The following is a 24880-nucleotide window of genomic DNA, read 5'->3' as shown; positions in this document are numbered from 1 at the left end:
GAGGTTTGTAAACACGTTTTGTATATCTGACATAATTGACTTTTTCCAGACTCAGAACTCTTCGAGCATTTATTGTAGTTTTAATACCAGACTTTCTGTCTTGATAAATCAAAGCAAGTGCTTCTGCAACATTTTTATTATTTTGTGTACAGGCAAACTATACTGGAATACTTTCTTCTTGTGCTTGGCAGCAAGCACAAGGTCACATCTCCTTTCATTTATTTTTCCTCACTTTCCTACTTTACAAGGTTTAGCCATAAAAATGTCTACAATAGAATAGTGTGTCTGAAACATACCAGGAGCATATTTCCTTAAAACAAAAATTCCCATAGGAAAACCGCTAATTACACACTGAGGAATTGTATGCTACAGTTTTGAAAATTATGTACAGGTTATTATCAACAAAATGCAACATCACGTGTAAAAGAAATAAAGTTGTTCTCTATTTTCTTCAACCAACTTACCAGCACAAGTCATGCAAACTATAGAGGAAAGGCAAAATGAAACTGTTTTGTAGATTAATGTTCTTAATAGAAGAGCCCATTTAGACTTTCAGCATAGGAATTCTGGTACTTAACATTTCAGTTTGGACAATAGCAGGTTTTTGTTAGAATACTCTGTTAGGACTTTAGCTGACACATCTATTTAAAGCAGTGTAAACTTCAGATGTGAGCACAGCACAGATAAACCTGCTTGAAAATGTGAGAGGTTTTGGGCATGTTGTCAGTAAATCTTAGGCTGCAATTACCTGTTTCACTTTAGTGACTGTGATGCAGACATAGTATGTATTTTGAACACAGAATTTGCAAGCTTGAAGAAATGGTCACTGAATAATCATGAACATATTACTAGTGTAATTTTCATGCCTGCTCCCATGGCTATCCTGGTTTGGGATCTGGTACTGAATCATTTATAACTGAGCTCAATAGGCTTATAGTTCATGAGCTAAGAGAATAATCAAAATGCAAAAAGAAGGTTGCTTTCCCTGTGATAATATTCTGTAATTGGCTGTCATCCTTCCAAATTAATCAGCTTGTGACTGTTTTCTTGCATTGGTTCTGATTAAAACTGTTCATTAGGAATTAGCCTAAAAATATGTCCAGAAGTGCCATGAAATACAGATTAGAATTGAGCAATGCCTCTTCCTTTCATATTTTGTTTTCAAAGTACAATTGTGAAATAGCTATCTTGCTTCTGAGAACTTGGAAGTGCTACTACAGTGCTCTAATCCCAAGCCAGAGTTAAATCACAACCTCCCACCACTGTATGGCTCCTCTGTTACTTCTTAAAGAACATCAATTCCAGCTAGCTGCTGGATAAACTGTTCCCTAAGCTTCTATTTTTGAGGAGAAGAGATGAAAGTAACTTGGGACAAAGGAGGATTATAAGGACAGAACTTTGCCAACTTTTGACTATTAGACTTCCTGTTGCTTGTTTACTACACGTTCCACTTAGTAATACTGTTCTTCTGATCAGCATATGTGAACATTTGTGCATTCAAGTTTTAGCTGAATACACCTCAACTTTATGCTGTACAATACCTTTAGATAAATGCCTATGTAAAAATGTAATGAGTTGCTTAGGACCTCAAATTTATCACTTACTTATTAAAAAAACACAGTTATTTGCATGAGCAAGCTTGTGATGTACTGTGACATTATTCAGGACTTTTCCTGTTGTTCACAAAAAGATTAATACGGAATGACTCTCTAAACTGGTCCACCTGTTTACATGTGGAACTGTCTTTGAAAGACAGTGGGTGCATCCACATTAGCATTTTAGTTCAGAGAAGGAGTGAGTATTCAGAGTCTTTCAGCCATCTATATTTCTCTGTTCTCTTTGCATCACTTTTAAACTAAATAGACGATGTATCTGGAAAAAGAGAAACATCACCCTCATTTTTTAAAAGAGTAGAAAGGAAGATCTAGGAAACTATGGACTGTTGGGAAAGTCATGGAACAGATCCTCCTGGAAGACATGTTAAGACGCATATAAGATGAGGAGGTGACTGAAACAACCATCATGGCTTCACCAAGGGCAGATCATGCCTGACTAATTTGGTGGTGGTCTTCTGTGATGGAGGTGCAGCATCAGTGGGTAAGGGAAAGCATCGGCCTTCCTGTGACCAATCTGAAATTCTGCAAGGCTTTTGACAGGGTCACATATAACATCCTTATCTCTGAATTGGAGAGAAAAGAATTAGAAAGATGGTCTATTACATGGATAAGGAATTGGTTGGATAGGCACAGCCAGAGGGTTATGGCCAACAACTCTAAGTCCAGGTGGAGGCCAGTGACATGTGACATCTGTCACGACCCTTTGGATCAAAGTCACTGAGGTTTCCAAATTTCTTTGGGCTCAATTAAGGTGAAATAACACTGAACAATTAGCTAAGGTTTTATTTATATCCCAGTATGATACTTAGCACAAGACATACAGTATATTTACACATATATGTATATTTATCTGTCTAACACTATTGGTGAGAAACAATGATGATATACCTTGCATTACATTCTAAAATAACTGGAAAGGAGATAGAGAAAAAGAGAGAGTGAGCTCTAGGGAGAGAGAAAAGAGGGACTGGATAGACAAGGAACGAAAATCGAGAACATTACCTTTGGTTCCAGCATAGTCTCCAGTTTGGTAATGTTCAAGTGACAGGTGCACACCTGACCATTGATTTGTAGTGCTCCTATTTATTGCAAAAAGTGGGATGTTTTGGTACTTGCATGGAAGATGGGAGTAAGAGAGATTCAGCATTTGTGTGTGTATGGAAGGGGAAAAGGTAGTTTCAATCCTTACCTTCAGTTGAGGCAGGAGGTCAGTCTGTTCCTTATCATGTTGGTCACACTGGCATCATCTTGCAAGAGTGGGACTTGTGCAGACTTGCAGAGAGCATTAGAACTGTCCATCCTCTGATGCATCATATACCCTTTTGAGGAAATTCATTTTCCTTGTTCTGACTGCAAACTAAGCATATTATTTCCACTCATTCTTCATCACTGTGCAGTGCCTCAATGGTTGAGACATTGAAACATTTTTTGGACATTTTTCACAGGACTTTATACCACATTGTGGCTCAGAGATTTGGTACGTTGCTTATTCTCATGGGTATCTATGTCTTCTTCTACACTGGTGATCCAGATGTAGTGAACAAAAGGGGAAAGGGAAAAAAGAATAAAAGACAATATACCTTTTACAATTAAAATCCTCATAATCGGATAAACAAGTCCACACAGTTCTGCACCTGTGGAAACACAATAATAATCATGATGATAATAGTAGCAGTAATTAAAAAGAGATACTTTTTTTTTTTTTTTTCTTTTTCCCATGGCCATCAGTTTCTACCCATGCATAAGAACTAACAGGACTTTTAAGGGTTAGAGGGACCATTCCAGTAGTAGATAATTCTACCAGAACTGGCTGTCCGGGTTACTGGAATTGATTTGTTGAGTCTTTATTCTCTCTTTTTTCCCAGGAGTATCAACAGGAGGATTTAAGTAAAACAATGAGTTGTGGACAACCATTGATTCCCCACTGGCTATTCACTCTTCTGTCTGTGTCTGATACCCACTGTGCTCATCTGTGTTCATGGGGTTTCAGAGCTCATTTCAAGAGCCCATTAGCACATTCCGCAATACCATTCACTTGGGTGTAATAGAGGGTGTGGAATACTAACTGAATCCATTTGCCTCAGGCCCACTCTTGAACAACCTTATCAGTAAATTGACTCCCATTATCTGATTGTTTTGGATATGGGTAACCGTCTAAAACACATCCAGACTTCTCCTGCTGTTACCTCCTGTGGCCCATAAGACTGCTGTGGCCTGGGTCAACCCTGACGCTATCTTGACTCATACTAATAAGGATTGCTTCCTTTCAGAAAGTTGAAATGGAGTGATACAATCTACTTTCCAAGTTTCCCACAGCCCTTTGTTATCTTTCACAGGCAGTGGTCAGTTCTTAAGAGGGTTGTATTCTCCCAGTCAGATGTGACATACAACACATGCTGAAATAATGGCATCGCATAACTTTCTGGTTACAGACCATCCTCTACTGACTGTATCTTTGAATAAATCCTTAATTCCTGAGTTGCCTCATTTTACACGCAACTATTCCAGTAAATGCTCTCACTTTTCTTCTTTACTCTCCACAGATACCACTGCTAAGTGGGTTAGCAAGTCTACCTGATTATTCAGAAAATGCGCTGGCTGGTCTCCTGGCTGGTGTGCAGCAACTCATCCTATCAAAAGAGTACTTACTTTCACAAAATGGAAAGTTTATTTATTTTCCTTCTGTCATAAAGTTCCCCATTAACTTCCCATAGAAGTAGCCACTCAGAGCATTCTTTAAACACAGTATACAAGTCAGTGTAAATAAACACCAGTTCTTTAGTTTCAGCTTCCCTAATGACTACAATCCACACAGTTATTAATTCTTTTACTTAGGCACTTCCTTCTTCTTCTGTATCAATATGTTATCCCCTGTATCAATATGTTGGGTCACTGCTTGGTATTTCCATACTTTTCCTTCCCTTTTGGAGGATGCATTGGTAAATAAACAACTTTTTAGGCAGGCTTCATGAGAAGGGGCAGTTTTCATAAAAGTGTGGGGGAAGTTGTTGTTCTACTTGGTCACTGGAGGTTCCTTTTTTTTAAATATCTTAGGTGTTCCCACCTCTATCTGGTGAGTGGCAGTAATAGTCTAATTGTGCGTACCATTTCATAGTCTCAGACTGCACTACTCCCATTTGGGGGGGTAGGGCTATGGCTCACACTAGCTTTAAGATCTTAAAGAGCTGCATTAATTTGGTTGGCTGTTGCTGTACAATTTCAGCTTCCTGTATTGCTAGGTTAATCACAGAGAGGCCCTTCCCCCAGGCTGAATAGCATTTCTCCACATCAGTAGTGTGGTTGGACTTTTAGGTCCATGTAGCCACATATTGATGATCCATGGATTGCAAAATCACATGCAGTGTGAAGTGGACAAGTTGAGTGTCTTGTTCCCAAAGCCTGCTACACTCTGGCTTCAAAAGTGAGCAACTTTAAGGCTTTCTCATGAATGGAGGCCCATTCCCAGCTAGTTCTTTTATGTGTTAAAACAGGCAATGATGTAGAAGTTTGGGATGTGTTTCTTCTGAAATACCAATAAGCCTAGAGCAGGCTGTAACTTTTTCTTTTTTTCAGGCATTCTCATCTGTTCATGCATGGTTACGGTTTTGGAGGGAATACACACAGTTTTCCTCCTTCACCAGATACCTGGGATTTTTACTTCCAAAAACAGCTGTACTTTCTCTGCTGGAGTGTGGAGGCCCAGCTTTTCATAGTGTGTAATTATGTCTCTTTGGGTCTGTTATACCACTGCAGTGTTAGAAACTCCAATCAACACATCATCAGTGTACTTGTATACTCTGCTCCCCCCTTATGAGTGATACATGCAAGCTCTTGTGGCAATGCACAGCGGGCAACAGTCAGTGAACAGTGATGCGTTTCCAAACATGTCTGTTACCCAGTTTCTTGTCAGCAGCTATACAGTTTTGTGTAAGGCTGACACCTGTGCTCTGGTGTCTACTAAAAAGGTACCAAGAATTTTAAAAAATCCCAGAGGAAAGATAATTGACACATCTCTACTATTTTCTATGAGTCTTGTCAAGAATATCCACTGGCTGTCCCCCACTTACTTACTGGAGACAGTGAGAAGGGTTTCCTGACTCAAGTGCACCCAGAATAATCAGGTCTGCCTCCTGAGAAGCACATTTCCATGCTTATAAGATCGGGGAGGACAACCTTTGGGGGAAACTTAGTTTCTTCTGCTTTGCTTCTGGCTTCTACCAGTTTCTCCAGTTTGAAGGTGAGTAAACTGTCCATAATCTCACTGGGAATTCCTTCTGAAATGCCCTCTATCCATAATATGTATCTCTGATTATAGGGAGGAGGTACTGGATTCATCAGCCAGTGATCAGGAATTGCACAGGGGCCTAGTTCTCATGTCACTGCTCCCTTCCATTCTCCTAAGGTCTGCTTCAGGCTTTGTCTCTCCCTGGCTAGTAAATCCCATTTTCTCCTATAGTTAAACAATTACTGTACTACCTCCCCCCATGTAATATCAGAGGATCATTCCCATCTCCATGGCTAGGCTGTCCTCATGTGATCTTGTAATTGCACTGGCAAAGATTTTAAAGTATTAACTAATTCCCTTGTACAAAGATGCATCATCTACTACGTGTTGCATGAAAGAGGGCTACCAAGGAAACAGCAGACAATCACACATTAATTGGAGGCATGGGGTTTTATGCATACTCTCTAAAATATGACCAGCAGTAGGTGTTTTAATTGTGAATGGACTCTCTTCTTTCCACCAGGTCAAGGCCACCTGCTCAATGTGCTCCGCTTTGAATCAGAAATCAGGGCTGCCTATTATCATTAGTGGTTAGGAAACCTTCCAGTTCCAAATACTCCCTAGCTTTGTTTTCTCTCTTCAGGATACAATATCCTCTGCTAAGAAATACTCTCCATACAAACTCAGTTTCTGAAGAGTAAAGGGAGAGATTCATCACTTTTAATCAGGAGCTGTAGAGAGCCTCTCACTTATCACGTTGGTCACACAGGCATCTCTTGCAACAGGGGAACTTCCCCAGATTTGCACAGGAGGTTAAGGTAGCTCATTCTCAAATGTACTCCGTATCCTTTCCAGCAAGCATTTGTGGATCCCTGTTCTGATCGCAAACTAAGGACAAAATTTTTGTTCATTCTTCACTAAGCAAGGATCAGTGGTTGAGACATTGAAATAGTTTTGGACTTTTTACATTTTACAGAACTTTACAGTGTCCCTTAGGGATCTTCCTTGGGACTAGTGCTGTTCAATGTCTGTATCAATGACACGAACAGTGAGAGTAAGAACACTCTCAGCAAGTTTGAAGATGGCACCAAGCTTCTTGGAGCAGTTGGTAAAGCAGGAAGAAGGGATGCCATCCAAAGTGACCTGAACATGCTTGAGAAGTGAGGCCACATAAACATAATGAGGTTCAGCAAGGCTAAGTGCAAGGTGCTGCACTTGGGCTGAGGCAATCCCAGACATGAACAGACTCAGAAAAGAACACACAGAGAGCATGAGTTGGGGGTCAGCAGTGGGCATTTGCAGCCTGGAAGACCAACTGTAATCAAAAGAGGGGTGGCCAGCAGAGAGAGGGAGGTGATTGTCCCCTTCTGCTCTGGAGTACTGTATTCAGGCCTGGGGCCCTCAACACAGGTAGGATGTGGAGCTGTTGCAGGTCCAGAGGAACCCTCCACAAAGAGGGCTGGAGCACCTCTCCTATAATCAAAGGCTGAGGGAGCTGAGCTTGTGCAGCCTGAAGAAGAGAAGGCTCTGGAGCGATCTCATTGTAGACTTCCAGTATTTGAAGGGAAAGCTTATAAGCAAGATGGAGACCATCTTTTTACATAAACTGTTAGTGATAGGACAAGAGGTAATGATTTGATACTAAAAGAGGATAGGTTGAGATTAGATATTAAAAAGAAAATTTTCACTCTAAGGGCTGATAAGCACTGGAGAAGGTCGCCCAGAAAGGCTGTGGATGCCCCATCCCTGGGGTTGGATAAGGCCTTGGGCAGTCGAATCTAGTGGTTGGCAACCCTGCCCATGGCAGGGGGTGGAAGTGAGTGATTTTCAAAGTCCCTTCCAACCCAAGTCATTCTATGATGCTATGTTAGAATTGCACCTATAATACTCAACGGACATGGAATCCACAGGGCTGGACCGAAGCTAGTCGACAATAAAATGCTCAAAATGCATAATGCAGAAGTCAGCTCCCCAGCGATATCTGTTCTGCAGTACAGAGCTGCTGATATAGCACAGTATTTCTTGCTAGTGTCAGCATAGCTAATACTGACTTGAAGCAGACTGTAAAATACATTTCTATTACAAAATTTTAAGATAGCATAAATGCTGAGATATAAAGCTCATCCCTTGAATCAATTCTGTTGTTAATTTATTGATACATATCAATTTATGTTATTTTCTACTTTAAAGATATGTTTGTTCTTCCCTCACATTATTCTATCCAGAATGTTCTTCATGATCTTAACAAGTGAGAAAATACTGGCAGAATATTATGAAAGACTGGAGTAAAATCATTACATAAATGGAAAGAAATGGAATAGTAATGAGAATATATTTCCAGTCATCACAGACTAAATATCAGAGCCCAGAATATATCATCATCCCATGAAGAGAAAAGAAGCCAGTATTGTTTCCTAGCCCTTAGCACAGCACAGTTGTGCAAGACTCACAGACCCTTCACCTCATATGCTAATTATACCAGATGTCCCAGTAAATCTGAATTTAAGTAATGCCAAAATGTTTAAAAAGATAATCTGTTCTCCTAAAAAGACATGGCTGTGCCTGCTCTTACTTCAGGATTAGTTCACAGAGGAGACAGCGTTTTGCTTTCACATTCAGATTCATGCTGGTAATGAAGTTACATAGCAGAAATCACACAGTTTGAGTTTATTAAATTTACTTTAACAGACATTTAGTTTGAATAGACTTTTTCCTTCTTTCTTTGTTGTTGTAGTGTTGTTGTTGTTGGCTGCTTTTCTGTCTCTTTCCAAACACTAGTAGTGCAATTACAGAAATGTACAGGCCTTTGTCTTTCCAATGAGCCTGCCCACTGTGTGTACAACCCTCTTGCCCCTCATTTTTCAGTCCTGTCAGGTGGACCTTTGGCACTCCCATCACCACATTCCTATGTCACTGCCTATAACTTTTTACCATTAAATACACTAAGATTATGAAAGCAATCTTACATTGTCATGGCTTTTCTTTCGAAGGGTGGAGAATAAGGAACAACTTAATTTTTTTTTTATTTTATTTTTTTTCATTTAGCTTAGACAGATTGGCTTCTCTTACGCATTTTCCTCTAGTGATGCTAGCAGTTCTTGATTACATGGGGAAAGCAAGCAGAGAAGTGGCAGTACTTTCTCTCTGGAAAATTTCCTGTTTAAATCATAATCTAAGACAGAGCAGAAAGTTTAGACGGTACTGACTTTTTATGTTTCATTACTACAAAATGTTTAAGATGGAGCTTATAAGGGCACACATATCATGAGTATTTCATATGTTAAATGTATATTAACAGAGATTTTTAGAGACTGAAAAAAAATATAAACTTTCCCATTAGCTCTGGTACAAAGTCTGTAGTTTTGTAACGTCAGCACTAAGTCCTTCTTCGGTGTCATGTGAGGTTTGAGATTGTTCTCCCACACGAGCCAGGCACAGAGCTGCTGAATAAATCTGAGTTTTGCGCTTGAGTAAAAACTAGCAAACGGATGGAAATTTAATGTCAGTATTTCAGGTTTGCTCTGACATTTTGGTTTCTTGTTTTTTTTTTCCCCCCTCCTCCGGATGTTTTTTTGTTGTTGTTGTTTTATTTTGTTTTGTTTTGTTTTGTTTTTGTGCAGAGTAAACAGCGAGAGAAGTCCCTCCCCTTCAAAGCGCAAGAAGAAAAGCGACGGTGGAGGCGAACTGAGCGAGATGTGCAGCGCACGACGCCGCCCGGCAGAGGGCGAGGCAGCTCTGCGCCGGCAGCAGCGGGTGCGGGAGGAGCGGCGGCGGGAGGAAGGGGAAAGGGAAGGGGGGTGCACGGTTCGGTGCCGTGTGTTGTGGCCAAGCTGCCCCTCGGGAGGCTGCGTAGCAGTCAGGTGCAGGTTTGCTCGGAACTGGTGCTTATCGTGATTTCTTGTGTCTTTCATGCAAATGGATGATGTAATTTAGGTGCCTGGAATTGGTTTGGCAATCCAAATGAAAGGAAACGAGATGTTACTTTATGGTGGTGGACAGAGGGGCAAGCAGTAAGGAGCGGGAGAAGGGGTGGGTGCCCCATCCTTTCCTCATCGGCATACATCACAAGCACAGTGCCAAGAAGTGTAATTTTATATTATTTTTGCCTTGAAAGACTGCTTAATCACAGCCTGTGAATGCGGGGAAGTTCTTTGCAGAGTCACAGCTGAGATAACTCACTCCCAAATTAGGCTCTGTCAGAAGAATTAATGCTGTGTATTTCTAAGAGGAAAAACTCTGACTTGAGCTACTAATACTGTGGAAATATGATGAGGTAAAAGTCTCCTTTGAAGTGTTCTATGGATTAATGACTGCTGTAAATGAAGTCAAACGGTGGCTGGTGGCACCAGATAATAAATCACAAGCAAGTGGTGCCCACCAACAGGCAGGAGCTGTGCATGCTGTGCCGTGGCTGTGAGGCCTGGGGAAGCCCATGTCCTCTCTCACTTCACCCCTGGGTGCAGTGCCAGTAGGAGCTGGTCGTATTCTTCCATGTCTGGCTTAGGAAGCGTGGTGGAAACTTTCTGCCACTGGAGTGATAGCAGCATGTCCCTTGCTGTACATGGACATCTATCTCTGTAATGGGGAAGCATAAAACCCAAAACCTAATCCAGTAAAAGCATGAGTTTTCCATGAGGGAAAGTCAGCTGTTGTAGTCCTCCTTATCTGGTGAGACTGTGTTCTTCAAGGAGGGATTTTTTTTGATACTAACATTCTGCCTTTAAACCTCAAAGAAGAAAGATGAAGTCCAACAGGAAAGAAGAATGGATTACAATGGAATTTATTCTAAATATGCTTTTAGAAGCATTATTAATCCCTGCTTAACTAAAGAGCATCTGCTGTTAAAGCTGGCAGGGGCAGTCTTTGTTTCTGCCTACGCTAGTAAACAGCAGTGGGAGATGCATGCATCCAGGCACAGCTGAGGGAAAAAAATGATGGATCCAGTAAAAACTGAAACTTTGCAAAATTCAGGAGTAAGAAAAGAAATGACACTGCCTCATTGTCACGTTCCCACATTAGGCTGATGGGTGATTTCAGGCACAGGGGCTGTAAAGGCAGTGTACAAACTGTGCGGTGTGGAGCACTCTGGCCCTCCACGGTAATGGACTGGTGGAGGGGGTTTGCAGAGGGAGAGGATACCAGGGAAAGGCATAGGCAGAGTTGCTCAGCTCTCCGTCACCACACAGTGCCCATCTCTGGCTGCTGCAAGTACAAATAGTGAAAGTGGGAAGTGATGCTGCCACACAGCCAACATCAGCTGCACTTTTCTCTGAAGAAGGAGACAAGTGATTGCCCTGCTTGTGATATGTTGCGTAGAGCTGCTCAATATGAAGCATTTGCTGGTGGAAAAATGTCTTTTGATGGAAGTGCTTTTTTCCAGCATTTCCTCCTTCTTAGTTCTAGAAAGACAGGGAACTACTGGAAAGAGTTCAGCAGAGGGCTACAAAAATGGAGCATTTTCCTTATGAGGAAAGGCCAAGAGACCTGGGACTGTTTTGCCCAGCCACTCTATCACATGACATCTACCCAGTGCTTCATAGCATCACTTACAGTTGGCCCTGGTGGTGCCTGGAATGTGGCAGCCCTTGGCATGCGCCAAAGCTCCTGCCAAAGCCCACCCCACTCTGCTGCTGCTGCTGCTGAGCTCTGCTTGTGGTGATGTAACAACACAGCAAGTGAGGAAAAGCCAAAACGAACTGTTAATGCACTCCATCCCAGTTTGATTCAAAATATGTTTTATGCAATGTATTCAGTTCCCATAATTGGAACATGAATAGTCACTTCTGGGTAAGCTATAAATCTAGTTCATGTGCCAGCAGTGGGAGGTTACTGCATGCTATGGGTTGTGTAGTGGCCTCCGTGACAAAAATCATAGAATCATCATAGAATCACTAGACTGGAAAAGACTTCTAAGATATCTAGACCAATCATCAATCCATCCCTGTGCCTACTGTGTCCTCTGATGCCTCTTCTTGAACACCTCCAGGGATGGTGACTCCAGCACTTCCCTGGGCAGCCTGTTCCAATGCTTGACCACTCTTTCTGAGAATAAATATTAACTAATATCCAATCTGAACCTCTGCTAGCACAACTTAAAGCCATTAACTCTCATCCTGGGTGCTCTGAGTGCTTCTTCTCAGAGCACTCTGCTCTGCAAGTGCTGGTGGCAGACCTGGGCTCCTCAGGCCTACCCTCTCCCCATTCAGGTCCGCCCTGTCCCCGCTCAGAGTCACTCTGCATCCCCACACTCTCCCACTCCTGCCTGAGATTTCCCATCTTTTCCCACACCACACCCCAGACATTACCCCCCAGTGACACAGTGTGACCTGAGCCTTCCTGGTAGCCCCTCCTGCTTCTGGCCAGGACCTCAAAGAATTTTAAAGACAACGTTGCAGCAGGAAAGTTTGAATTAGCTTCTCAGTTTGAGTAATTCCTTCCTGAAACCATTTATATTTTCATTTTCTGTCATATCCAATGACTGTGAGTCACACCGATTGATTACGTGCCGGGTGACACAGTCATTTCTTCTCTTTGTCTTAAATCAGCTGCCTATAGATTACCCCTGGTGTCATCTGTACCCCTGGTACCTGGACTGCATTCTGTAGTGAATAATGTCACGTTTACCTTGAGCATCACTGTTCTTGAAATTGGTTTCAAGAAAAATTAGGAACATTAGATACTTTTTATCATTTTGTCTTGGATTTATCAAAACAGTGTTTTCATTTATTAGTTTTGCACTTCGGTTTGACAGAGAAAGCTTGAGCTGGACTGCGAACATGAAATGGACTGTAATGGTTTCACAGAACACATGCAGTAATGGGCAGTTCTGCCTGCCCCAAACAGGAGAGGACATTCATAGACCTGAGAGCAGCAGAACGTTTTGTACATATTGTGAAAGGGCGAAACAACCTAGGGTTTGCCTGCTGTTTGGCTGCTGTCTCTGTTACCACAGAGACACTGGCTGTCAGCCAGCCATGGTTTGTAGACAGCCTAATTAGACATCATTGAAGGACGGCGTCAGATGCAGAGCTGGTCAGACTTTAGAAAAAATAGTATGCAGCTAATGTCCTTATCCTGATACAAGAAAAGATTAACAGAATCAGCTGTCCATAGTTTCATCCTCCACATGTGATGTCTGGGGAAAAAGCTGCTATATGCATGGCAGATAAAGAGAAGGGAGAGGCAAGAGGATGATGTTTTCTCCTTCATCTCCACTAGCTTTTATGTATGTAAAATCAAATTCTCAAAAGAGATCCTTTCCAATGGAACAGGAATACAGGGAGAGGATGGTTATTTTATCCTCCAGGTGAAGACCTAAGAGAAGAAGATGACATAGTTGGCAGTGTGTCATCATACGCACATCCTTCCAGATTTGTTTTGCCTGTAGACACTATGCAGGTTCTGTTTCTGGATCAAGTTTCAAACCTTGCATCAAACCACAACAAGGTTTGAGTTCTAACCTCAGCAAACCCACAGAGCATCCTGACTACAAGTAGAAGCACGAAGTGCAGAGTACCCCTCTAGATCATTATTCAAAATCGCTATAATTGCTTGTACAGGCATTCAGAACAATAACATTTTGTTTTCTAAATTGCCTTCCCAAGTACAGTAACATTCTGATACCAGGGTAAGGAATGTGGAATGAATGGGTGAACAGCATGATGTAGTATATAAGGGTAAGAGCTTGTAACATTTTCTAAATCTAAGATTACCCTACAACCCTGATTTTCTCATGCACACAAAGACCATGAAAATTTCAGCTGATCCTGTGGAAAAAATTTGCAGAACCAAATCCAATAATTTATTTGCAATGTTATGGTGGTTTTTAAATAAGACTTACTCTTAATTTTATACTGGAAAGCAAGAAAATGAGAATCATCCCATTGCTTTTCCTCACTTCAGCACTGGTGAGATGTGCTGGATGGGGCAGCTGATCCTCTACGAGGGGAGATAGTGATATGCACCTCAAGGTCTCACCTGCCAGCTCTGTCTCTCTTTGTAGGAAAAACAGCTGTAATTGTCTGCTATCACAAGTCTAAAAAACCTGCTCGGATAGGCAGTGAAACTCCACATTTCTTGCTTCCAAAACAAAGTTCGTCCTGTGTTGCAGGGGTTAAACATTTCTGCAAGCATAAGTTCACCAACTACTTCCAGACTCAGCAGCATGGGAAGATGTTTATAAAGAGGACTCCCATTCAGCAAAGAAAGCCACACTTTGCTTTCTAATATCCCCTTAGTGGCTGCATTGGATATTTCTGCTATTTCTTCAGGCTTCTGAAGTGCTGATTGTACAGCGATACCAGTGGTAAATGCACTGAGCTGGCTTCTGTGTTTGCTGAGATCATGACTCACTGAGTCCACTGTGTCTCTACATATGCTTAACTTTAAAATATGGGGGCTGAGCTAATGGATTTCAAAAAGGTTTTTAATAAGCAGATTCCTCCACTGCCCACACATGCACAGGCTAAGAATTAGAAAAAAAAAAAAAGTACAAGCCTGATTAATGTGGTGTCTCAGTGGCATAAACAGCTCTTGCATTCACCTTTGCATTTCTTCTTGCCCATTTATTTCACAAGGGATCGTCACCTTTAGGGAATCGTGGTCTTTTCAATATTACAGTAACAACTGAACGTGAAACCAGAGATTTGCATGCTGAACTTTGAGATTTTTATTAACAGTATATCCTGTCATCATAAAAATAGAACAAATGCTATTATTAATTGCTACTGCATCTCAGATCACCTAAAGATGACATATAAATCCTGACATATAAATCACAAAACAGACAATAAAAAGAAATTACTCCTCTATTCTGCCAAGAAATCCCTTCCTCCTTAGCACTCTTGTTTATTTTCTTGTTGTCCCCCTTGCATTTTGCTTCAACCTCTCACAATTCACCATTGTACACAGGCTAAATTTGAGGATCTACAAGGAATAATTGTACAATAAAGAAATTCTGTCTTCATTGTTTTGAAAAGCAGAACACTACCTTGGAAATCAAATAAAGAGATGTTAGCTCACTGGAGTGAGCCTTACAGCAGTGTGTGCAGCTTTGTGGAGACTTAGTGGCCCACATTTGTGCACAGTTAGAAGTGAGGCCACATTCCCTGGATATTTTCAGTCTTCCCTGGCACTTGTGGTGAGCATGGGGGTGTGAAAGGGCTGGAGCAGTACTGGCAGAGATGATGCCCTCCTGCTCCCATGCTGGCCGAGCCAACTTCAAGTGTTTTTTCCAGCTTTCGGTTATTTATCACAGAATCACAGAATCACAGAATTGCCAGGGTTGGAAGGGACCTCAAGGATCATGAATCTCCAACCCCCCTGCCACATGCAGGGCCACCACCATTCCACCTAATGCTAGACCAGACTGCCCAGGGCCCCATCCAATCTGGCTTTGAACACCTCCAGGGACGGGGCATCCACAACCTCCCTGGGCAGCCTGTTCCAGTACCTCACCACTCTCTCCGTAAAGAATTTCCCCCTGACATCCAACCTAAATCTCCCTTCCCTCAGCTTAAAACCATTTCCCCTTGTCCTGCTGTCACTCACCCTTTCAAAGAGTTGATTCCCCTCCTCTTTGTAGGCTCCCTTTATGTACTGAAAGGCTGCAATGAGGTCACCCCGCAGCCTTCTTTTCTCCAGGCTGAACAAGCCCAGCTCCCTCAGCCTGTCCTCATAGGGGAGGTGCTCCAGTCCCCTGATCATCTTTGTGGCCCTCCTCTGGACCCTCTCCAACAGCTCCCTGTCTTTCTTGTACTGGGGGCTCCAGACCTGGACGCAGTATTCCAGATGGGGCCTCACAAGAGCAGAGTAGAGGGGAACAATCACCTCTCTGTCCCTGCTGGCCACCCCTCTTCTGATGGAGCCCAGGATCCCATTTGCCTTACGAGCTGCAAGGGCACACTGCTGGCTCATGTTAAGTTTTTCGTCTACCAAGACCCCCAGGTCCTTCTCCACAGGGCTGCTCTCAAGGACCTCTCCTTCCAGTCTGTAGGGATGCCTGGGATTCCTCCGGCCCAAGTGCAAAACTCTGCACTTTGCAGTGTTGAACCTCATCAGGTTCACCCGGGCCCACCTTTCTAGCCTCTCGAGGTCCCTCTGAATGGCATCCCGTCCTTCAACTGTGTCAACCACACCACTCAGCTTGGTATCACAGTGTGGCAGGGCTGGCTGAGGCAGCACAATGGGAATAAGTGCTCAGCCCCTTCACAGGGCACTTGGCAGCTGCCATTGTCACACACTGCCAGATCCCTGCCTGGCCTCAGTGCAGCAGAAGGTACAGACACAGCCCTTGGTGCTCTGCCAGGAGCGCAGCCCTCGCTGTGGCTGCAGAGGCCCCTGTAGGATGGGACAGGGGTATGGACAGGGAGCACAGCCTGAGACATGGGGCTCCTGCAGCCAGTCCTTCTTCTGCACTGAAACTGGGGATGTGCTAGGACTGACTCTAGGCAATCATCTTCAGATGTATCTGTAGGGAGGCCATGGCACAAGCAAGGCTTTGGTTAGCCACAGGTTATTTTAAGCTGAATCAGATTCCTGAGGTGGCTTTTTCACTGTGTTTGTGGGCTGCAAAAGGCTTTGTCCTTGTAGTAGAAAAAAAAACCCCAAACTTTATACGCTGTGCTTGTGGCTGTAACACTGTGTACATGAAAGGTTTTTAAAAGGCACTTGGTCTTTGAAAAATGTAGAGCTTTGATTCTCTACTCTCAGCACTCAGATGAGATGGAAAAGCAAGGAGGGATAAGGACGCTCAGATCCAGCTCTCATCCAGAACAGAGCCACACACAGAAAAGAGGTGTTTGAATAGCAGGCATTCAAATGTAAGCACTAATTTTGGGAAAATGCAGGGAATTTCGCATAGCCGTTTTGACCTTGCTGCACCTAGATAAATGTTATTTGGTTAAAAATACAAAGTGACAGCTGAAATGATGATCATAGGATCATAGAATGGCTTAGGTTGGAGGGGACCTTAAAGATCACCCTAGTTCCAACCCCCTGCCATGAACAGGGTTGCCACCCAATAAATCATGGGATAGCATATCCACAGCTTCCCTGGGCAACTTGTTCCAGTACCTCACCCTCTAGATGAGTTTCTTCCTACCATTTAAACTAAATCTCCCATCTTGTAGTTTAAAGCCATTCCTCCTTGTCCTACCACTTTCAGACCTCATAAAAAGTCAGTTTCTCTTCTGCCTAGAAGCTCCACTCAATTACTGGAAGGCTGCAATGAGTTCTCCCCAGAGCCTTTTCTTCTGCCTTCTCTTCTCCAAGCTGAACAAGCCCAGCTCCCTCAGTCTTTGCTTATAGGAGGGGTGCTTCCTCCCTCACCTTTGTGGCTCTTCTCTGGACCTACTATCCTTTTTTTTGCATCTTTCCTGTGCTGGGGGCCCTAGGCCTGAACACAGTACTCCAGATAGGGCCTTAAAAGGGCAGAGCAGAGAGGGACAATCACCTTCCTCTCTCTGCTGGACACCTCTCTTCTGATTACAGTTGGCCTTCCAGGCTGCAAGCACAGTGTTGGCTCATCATCAGGATGAATGAATTCATCCTGTTCTTCTCTGCAGGGCTGCTCTCAGTGTGTTCTACTCCCAGTCTGTACGCATATCTGGGACTGCCTCAACCTAAGTGCAACACCTTGCACTTGGCCTTGTTGAAACTCATTAGGTTCATGTGGGCCCACTTTTCAAGCTTGTCTTTGGCCTCTTCTCAAGGGCAACAAACAGGACCTAAGGAAATGGTCACAAGTTGTACCAGAGGAGGTTTAGGTTAGACATAAGGAAAAACTTTTTTTCTCAGAGAGTGGTCAGACACTGAAATGGCCTGCCCAGGGAGGTGGTGGAGTCACCGTCCCTGGCAGTGTTCAAGAGGCGTCTGGATGAGGAGCTACGAGATATGGTTTAGTACTTTGTGGTAGTAATGGTAATGGGAGGACGGTTGGACTTGATGATCTTGTAGGTCCTTTCCAACTTTGTGATTCTATGATTCTATGATTCCAGGTCCCTTTGGATAGGATCCATTCCTTCTATTGTACCAACTGCACCACTCAGGATGGTGTCATCTGCAAACTTGCTGAGAGTACACTCAATGCTGCTGTCTATGTAATAGATAAAAATGTTGAAGAGTACCAGTCCCAAGACACGTTCCTGGAGAGCACGACTCATGACCAGCGTCCACCTGATTGTAAAGCCACAACCCTCTGACTATGACAGTCCTACCTATTCTTTAACCGCTGCATAGTTTAGCTTTCAAATCCATATCTCTCTAATTTAGAGATAAAGGTGTGGTGTTAGGACCATGTCAAAGGCCTTGCAGAAGTCCAGGTAGATTACATCAGTTGCCTTCCCTTTGTATGCTGATGCTGTCACTCCAGTATAGAAGGCCACCAGATTGAGCAGGCATGATCTGCCCTTGGTGAAGCCGTGCTGGCTGCCTTGGATCATATGTATGTACTATGTCTCTCAGGAGTACATGCTTTACAATCTTCCCAGGCACAGATGTGAGACTGATCAGTCTGTAGTTTCCTGGATCTTCCTTTCCCCCTGTTTGAAAATTGAATGTTGTTTCCCTTTCTCCAATCACTGGGAACTTAACCCGATAACCATGACTTTTCAAATATGATGAAGAGTGGCTTGGCAGTGACATCAGTCAGTTTCTTCAGGATACTGGGATACACATTGTTCAGTCCCACAGACTCATGCATTCAGCCCTATGAAGCATTCTCAGACTTACTCCAGTCTTTCAGAGGGAGGGATTGTGCTCCCTTGATCCCCATCTAAAGGTTCAGGCACATGAGAGATGTGGGAAGCACAAGTGCCAGTGAAGACTTGAGTCAAATAAGTTGCTGAGTGCCTCAGCCTTCTCCATCTTTGTTGAAGCCAATTCTCTTGTCTCATTTATCAGGGGGAGTACACTCTCATTTGCCTGTCTCTTCTGACTCATGTACCTAAAGAATCTGTTCTTGTTATTTTTAACATCCCTCACCAAGTTTAGTTCCATCCACACCTTGGTTTCACCCATCCCATCTCTCCATGTCTAGATGACATTCCTATATTGTTCCCAGGCCACCCATCCCTGCTTCTGCTACCTGTACTTTTCCTTCTCTTCCCTCAGCAAGTCCTTGCTCAGCCACGTCCATTTCCTGCCTTTTCTGCTTGATTTCTTATGTGGAGCGGTGGAGAGCTCTTGTGCTTTCAGAAAAGTGTCCTTAAAGTGCTGACAGCTCTGCTCAGTTTCTTTGTCTCTAAGGACAGTTTCTGAAGGGATCGCATCCAATAATTCCTTAAACAGATGGAACTTTGTTCTCATGAGGTTCGGGGATCTGACTATGCTCTTTGCCAGGCTTATATTCCTTGAGATCACAAAACTCAACCAGGGCATGGTCACTACAATCCAGACTGCCTCCAGTCTTAACCTCTTTAATGATCTCCTCTGGGTTGGTGAGCTCTGGGTCTAGTGACATTTCACTCTGATTGGTGTTAGTGAAACATGACCCATAAAAAGGTATAGTTAGCAGAAAAAAGTAGAAGTTACCCTGACTGCTTAGGCCTTGTAGTCAGCAGTGATATTCTTGTGTCAGCTTTTTTGAAAAATAGCCTTCTATTTCCAACCCCAAACAGCACACTACTTATACTTAGAAGCTGGCTGTCATATATTCGCTTTCTTTCGCCAGTACCTATCAGCTCTGTGAACATACATTCTTGGTATGATCATCAGCCTCTGCTGTTTAAAAACCATCCCACTCAGTGGCTTCACAAATCATATGCACTGCTTTGAGGAAATTGCAAGCAAGTTGGCTCTGGTAGGCACTGCTCAAGTGCGGGAAAATGGGAGTGACAGCAGAGGGGAGCACATGCCAGCAAGGTTATGTGCTGCTGAGCATGCCAAGGCACAGCGGAGCGGGGATTCTGGCCTTCACAGAAATGCCCTGCAGATATCTTGGTGTGGAGAGGGAGGAAGGCTGGGGCCATGGACGAGTCTGGCAGCTGGGGCAGCACACAATGACAGGGCTTGGCGGGAGTCAGGTTGAGGGGCTGTATCCAGGCTTACCCTGGAACTGTACCTCAGCCCTGCACTCCTGCGAGCGTCATCCAGTGATGTGCTATGGGAATCAAGGAAGGGACTGTATAAGTACTAGTGTTCTATTTACCAGTGTAACCTTTGCTCTCCAGCAGATATTTGTGTAGGAAAGTTAAATGCCTTTGTTTACTGAGGGCTGATGACTCTGCTGACCTGTGATTCACCCCCACCAGATGACGAATCGTTAAACACAACAGCCTCTGCTTACATTAAATGCTGAGTAAATTAAGACGGACCTTGAGGCTGTTTCCTTACATCAAATAATTTCCAAACTCAATCTTGCTGCGGAGTCAGTGAACTGTTCCCACTGCTGATCACTGATTTTTTGTCCAGTACTTACATATAAGAGACCGAAATAGTACTCCAAGAATCTCACCTTAAATCAAATGTAAACTCATTTCTGCTGCCTGCATGTTAAGAACAAGTCTCTCCTAGCAAACCCTGAAGTTATGCTGGCAAATAGCAACCTTCGCATCACTGCTATATGCTAGAAGCTACCAGCCAATTCATCTTGGCACTGAAATGGAAACTGCAGTTCCACTGCAGCCTGTTGCAGTGGTCTCAACTCTTGTCTGTCTCTTCCTCCTCCTCACGCTAAATCCACTTGTCTTCTCCAAGAGCTGTACTGGTGATGTCCAGCCAGAAAATGATCCAAGTCCTGGGTCTTATGAGCTCAGTCAGAAGATGGGCCTCTTGTGGAAAAGCACAAATCTATACAGATGTTGTCCATCAGACAAGTCCACCACAGCAATCACAGGAACTAAGTCTCCTTCAGACAGTGAAGCTTGTAATTAAACTGAAAGGGATCAGGATTTTTCCAGGGCCATAAACCTACTTTCTTTTCATGTAAGTTCCATGGAACTTAAAATACAACTCAGGAAAATCTACTTTAGTTTAATCCTGTTTAAACTTAGTCTGACCTGGTGTCCCAAAGGCACTACCAAAGCCAAAAGAAATGGTGCACAAACAACTTCATGGGCTCCTTTGGGAATCGCTGTTGTGTTCCTCACATGTCCAAATTCCTGCTGATCTACTAAACTTCAAATCTACAGTAAAAATGCTGTCTGTTCAAGGACAATGACTTTCCTTGATACTCAGGGAAGTATCAAGTGTACTCAGAAGAGTCAGTTCTAGAAAGTGGAGGCAGGATGGGTGGCTTTAGCAGTTTTTTAACCAGTGTAAATATAACTGCTCACTGTGGTAAAGAACAGATAAACAGGAACAATGAACAGTGAATTAAATTGCTTCTCATTTCCTCAGGTCTGTATTCCAATCTTAGTGACAGTGCAAGTGAAGATTCACAGTAAGTCTTCATCCTGTCTCTCTATACTGTAAAATCAGCAATGAGGCAAAAACATTGACATAGCACATCTCCAAAGATGAAATGTCTGACCTGTAGCAAGCATCTTTCCACCTATGTTTTTGCCATGCAGGGGTAGGCTTTAGCTTCTAATACCACTTTTGCAAAAGAGTACGCCAGGAAACTCATGAATCACCAGAATGCTCTGAGGAAATAAATTGTACAGGCCAATTGTGCAGGTCAATTAAATCTGAAATCAACCATTAAGGAGGAGTCCAAATACACATATCTAAATACATCTGCCTGGCATTTTTATGGCTTTCAGATTCTGGATGTACCTTAGATAAAAGGCCCGAGAATCATTATGGTTACAGTGGAATAATGAAGCTGAAAGAAAAGGTCTGCTCTGAGAAGGGTCCTGTCCTGAGTCATGGCTTCAGTTTATCCTTTGGTTTATGTTCTGTCTATTTATATTGATTTCATTATTGTACCGTCAGAAAGAATCTGAAAGTACCTGAACCATGAATAGCATGCTGAAAGTGGTGTACCATCAAGAGTTCTCACAGCCTGATCAAAACAAGCTCAAAAACCTAAAACAGCCCCTGATGTAAACATTTTAAAATAGATTTTTCCCTATGAGTAAACTAAATTATGATGCAGCTTTCTGGCTGTAGGGCTGGAGAAGAGAAACATTAACTTAGAGGCAGCCACGTTTTCAAGTAGCTGGAGGAAGAGGAAATGGAGTGCCTGGCAGGTGAGGTATCTTGAGTCCAATTAAGTAAGTATGTTTGGCTGTTGCACAATGCCTCTAAACTCTTACCTTGGATTTAAACATTTTTCATGAGAGACCTAGTCTTGGTGGTTCATTTAGTAAACATGTCCCTGGTCTACTGCTAGAAAAGGTCATATTACACTGATAAGGTAAGCCTTATGGAGAGGTGGTCACTTTCAAAATACAGTATACAAACTGCAAAAGAGAGGTTTCTGTTCAACTGAGGCCTTTGAGACATGGAGTATTAGCTCCAAAAAATTTTTAAAAATGAGTAACTTTTTATGATAAATGTAGAATTTCTTAATACGCACATACTTAAAAAATACGTACACACCAATTAAAGAAGCAAGCAGAAAACAAAGTAAGAACTTTCTCTACAGGAATATAACTGTGAAATGCTCTCAGCTGTGTACCAGCATCCAACATCAGTACTAACTATTTAGCATCAAAGATATCCTGACTGGAGCCTGTGGATTCTGCAGGAGGCGCACACAATAGCCAGGCTGTGGAAATATTTTCTTTTGGCATAGGCTACAGGTAACCTCAGTGTGAAATGTCTGCAGAAGGGAGGACATTGACCCCACAGAACCCTTCTTGGTGCCTGTAGAATCAGTTAAATACAAGACTTAATCTGACTTCGGTCAGGATTAGTTACACAAGATGTTCTACTCTGCATGCTTGCACTTAGACGCAAGAGTGTATATAGTCATCATAATTACTTTTGATTTTCTTTCTATGCTAAATATCAGATTGTGATAACAGGTGTTATTCACACTTGGGAATATATACACTGCAAACTGATTTTAAAGACAACAAGGAAAAAAAAAAGGCATGGCTTTGAGATTAATAAAGATACAGTTATCTTATTTAGGAGGCTTAACCCAAAATACCATCAACATGGGGAATGTAACTTTAAACAATACTACACACTTACCACAAGAAATGGCTCTTGTAGAGGAAATGCTAAGTCACTGCCTGGAACAGTCATTGAGCACCCAGTGGGAAGAAAGGGCAACCCAGGGGAGGTGCATGAAGTGGGTCTTCCCAGACCTCATTTAAGGGTTGGCAGTGGAGGCAAGGGTATCTCTCTGGAGATCCCTGCCTACTGGAGGTCTTCCAAAGGTGAGCAGTTTTTCTTCTTTTGTTTCTGTGTGCACAGCTGCTGCATTTGGGCTTGCTCTCATTTGCTGCAGCCTTGGATTGTGCCACCCTGCTACTATCACTGTACTTTCCATCACATTATTGCATTACTGCTTTAAGAATTATGTCTCTTCTGTGTTTCATCATCTAATACAAAATGCAGTAGTGAAACACATCTCCTTTAGGAAGCTGTCAACTCAGTAATAGACTCATGGAATGGTTTGGCTTGAAAGGGACCTTAAAGACCACTCAGTTGCAGCCCCTCTTCAGTGGGCAGGGCTGCCACCCACCATCTCAGGCTGCCCAGGGCCTCATCCAACCTGGAAGTGAACAGCTCTAGGGATCCATCCACAGCCTCCCTAGACAGCCTGTGCCACTGCCTCACCACCTTCATAGAGAAATCTTCTTAATGCCTAATCTAAGTCTACCCTTTTTTAGTTTAAAGCCATTATCCTTTGTCCTATCACTACACTCCCTGACAGGAGTGCCTCCAGCTTTTTTGCATGCTCCTTTATGTACTAGGCATGATGTCTCTCTGCAGCCTTCTTTTCTTCAGGCTGAATGAGCCCTGTTGTCAGCCTGTCCCAATAGGAGAAGTGCTCCAGCTCTCTGATCATCTTTGTGGACTCCTCTGGACCTACTCCAACAGCTTCACACCTTTCTTGTGCTAATAAACGTGACAAGTGCTAAGCATATAAGGCATGCCCTGACACTTGTGAACAAGTGACCTTCCAAAATGTTTGGATGAATAATTCATTTTTGAAATATATTTTCAAAGGACTAAGTACCAGAAAGATTACAGGATGTAGTCAGGGCTTCTGAAATCCATTGTATTCTTAAAAGCCAAAACCAACCAAGTCTTTGGGCTGCTCATCAAGTCATCTTTACAGCAGAAGGTTGGAAACAAACCATAGAGAGCTTATCTTTCAGATAACAGCAGAACCTTGTGGCACACACTACCACAGCCACAATGCCATCTAGACACATGTTTAATAAACTGAAGATCACCAAATCTCTTCTAGTTACCAAAGGCTTTATGAATTTGTATGTTTCTCTTTATTCCCTAACAAAAAAACATTCTAATCAACAAGTACATGAGTTGGTGATGTCAGGAGATTCTTTCAAGAATGGCATGCTTACGCGTAAGTTAGAAACATGTCAGCCATAGGTTAAATGAGAACTAATTTCATGTGAAGTGATGGTGTTATACTATTCATACAAATTTATTGCTTTAAACCAAAAGAGCAAGCGAGAGCAGCTTTGATGGATGGCTTGTGTTTAAATATCATAGAAGACACTCTTCTTCAAAGTATTTTAATACCACTGCATTAAAACTAAACGACAGTGCAGTAGGAGTCAGCTATTTAAGAATATATAAACTAGTCTCCATGGTTATAGATAGAGGGATGAGAACAAATCTGCAAGTCTGTGCTTATATGCATACTTCTTCAGCCAGCCTGGTTTGAGGTTTATGGCCTCAAGTTGTGCCAGAGGAGATTCATGTTAGAAAAATTTCTTCTCTGGAAGAGTGGTTTTGGAGGGAAATATTGGTGAAAGGTGGACAGCTGGACTATATGAACTTGGAGGTCTTTTTCAATGTTGGTGATTCTATACTGATATTTGTTTAGGAGTATTCTAATTTAGGTGCAAACAAACCAGTTAGTTAGCAGTACATATTCTTTTAAAACAACTTTCTCCACCTTTGGGTGTTTAGAGTGCTCAAAGGAATTAGGACTCCTAAATAACTGTAA

This window comes from Phasianus colchicus, chromosome Z (assembly GCF_987193195.1).
Source record: "Phasianus colchicus chromosome Z, bPhaCol1.hap1.1, whole genome shotgun sequence".
Lineage (NCBI taxonomy): Eukaryota > Metazoa > Chordata > Aves > Galliformes > Phasianidae > Phasianus > Phasianus colchicus.
This window is presented reverse-complemented; position numbering follows the sequence as displayed.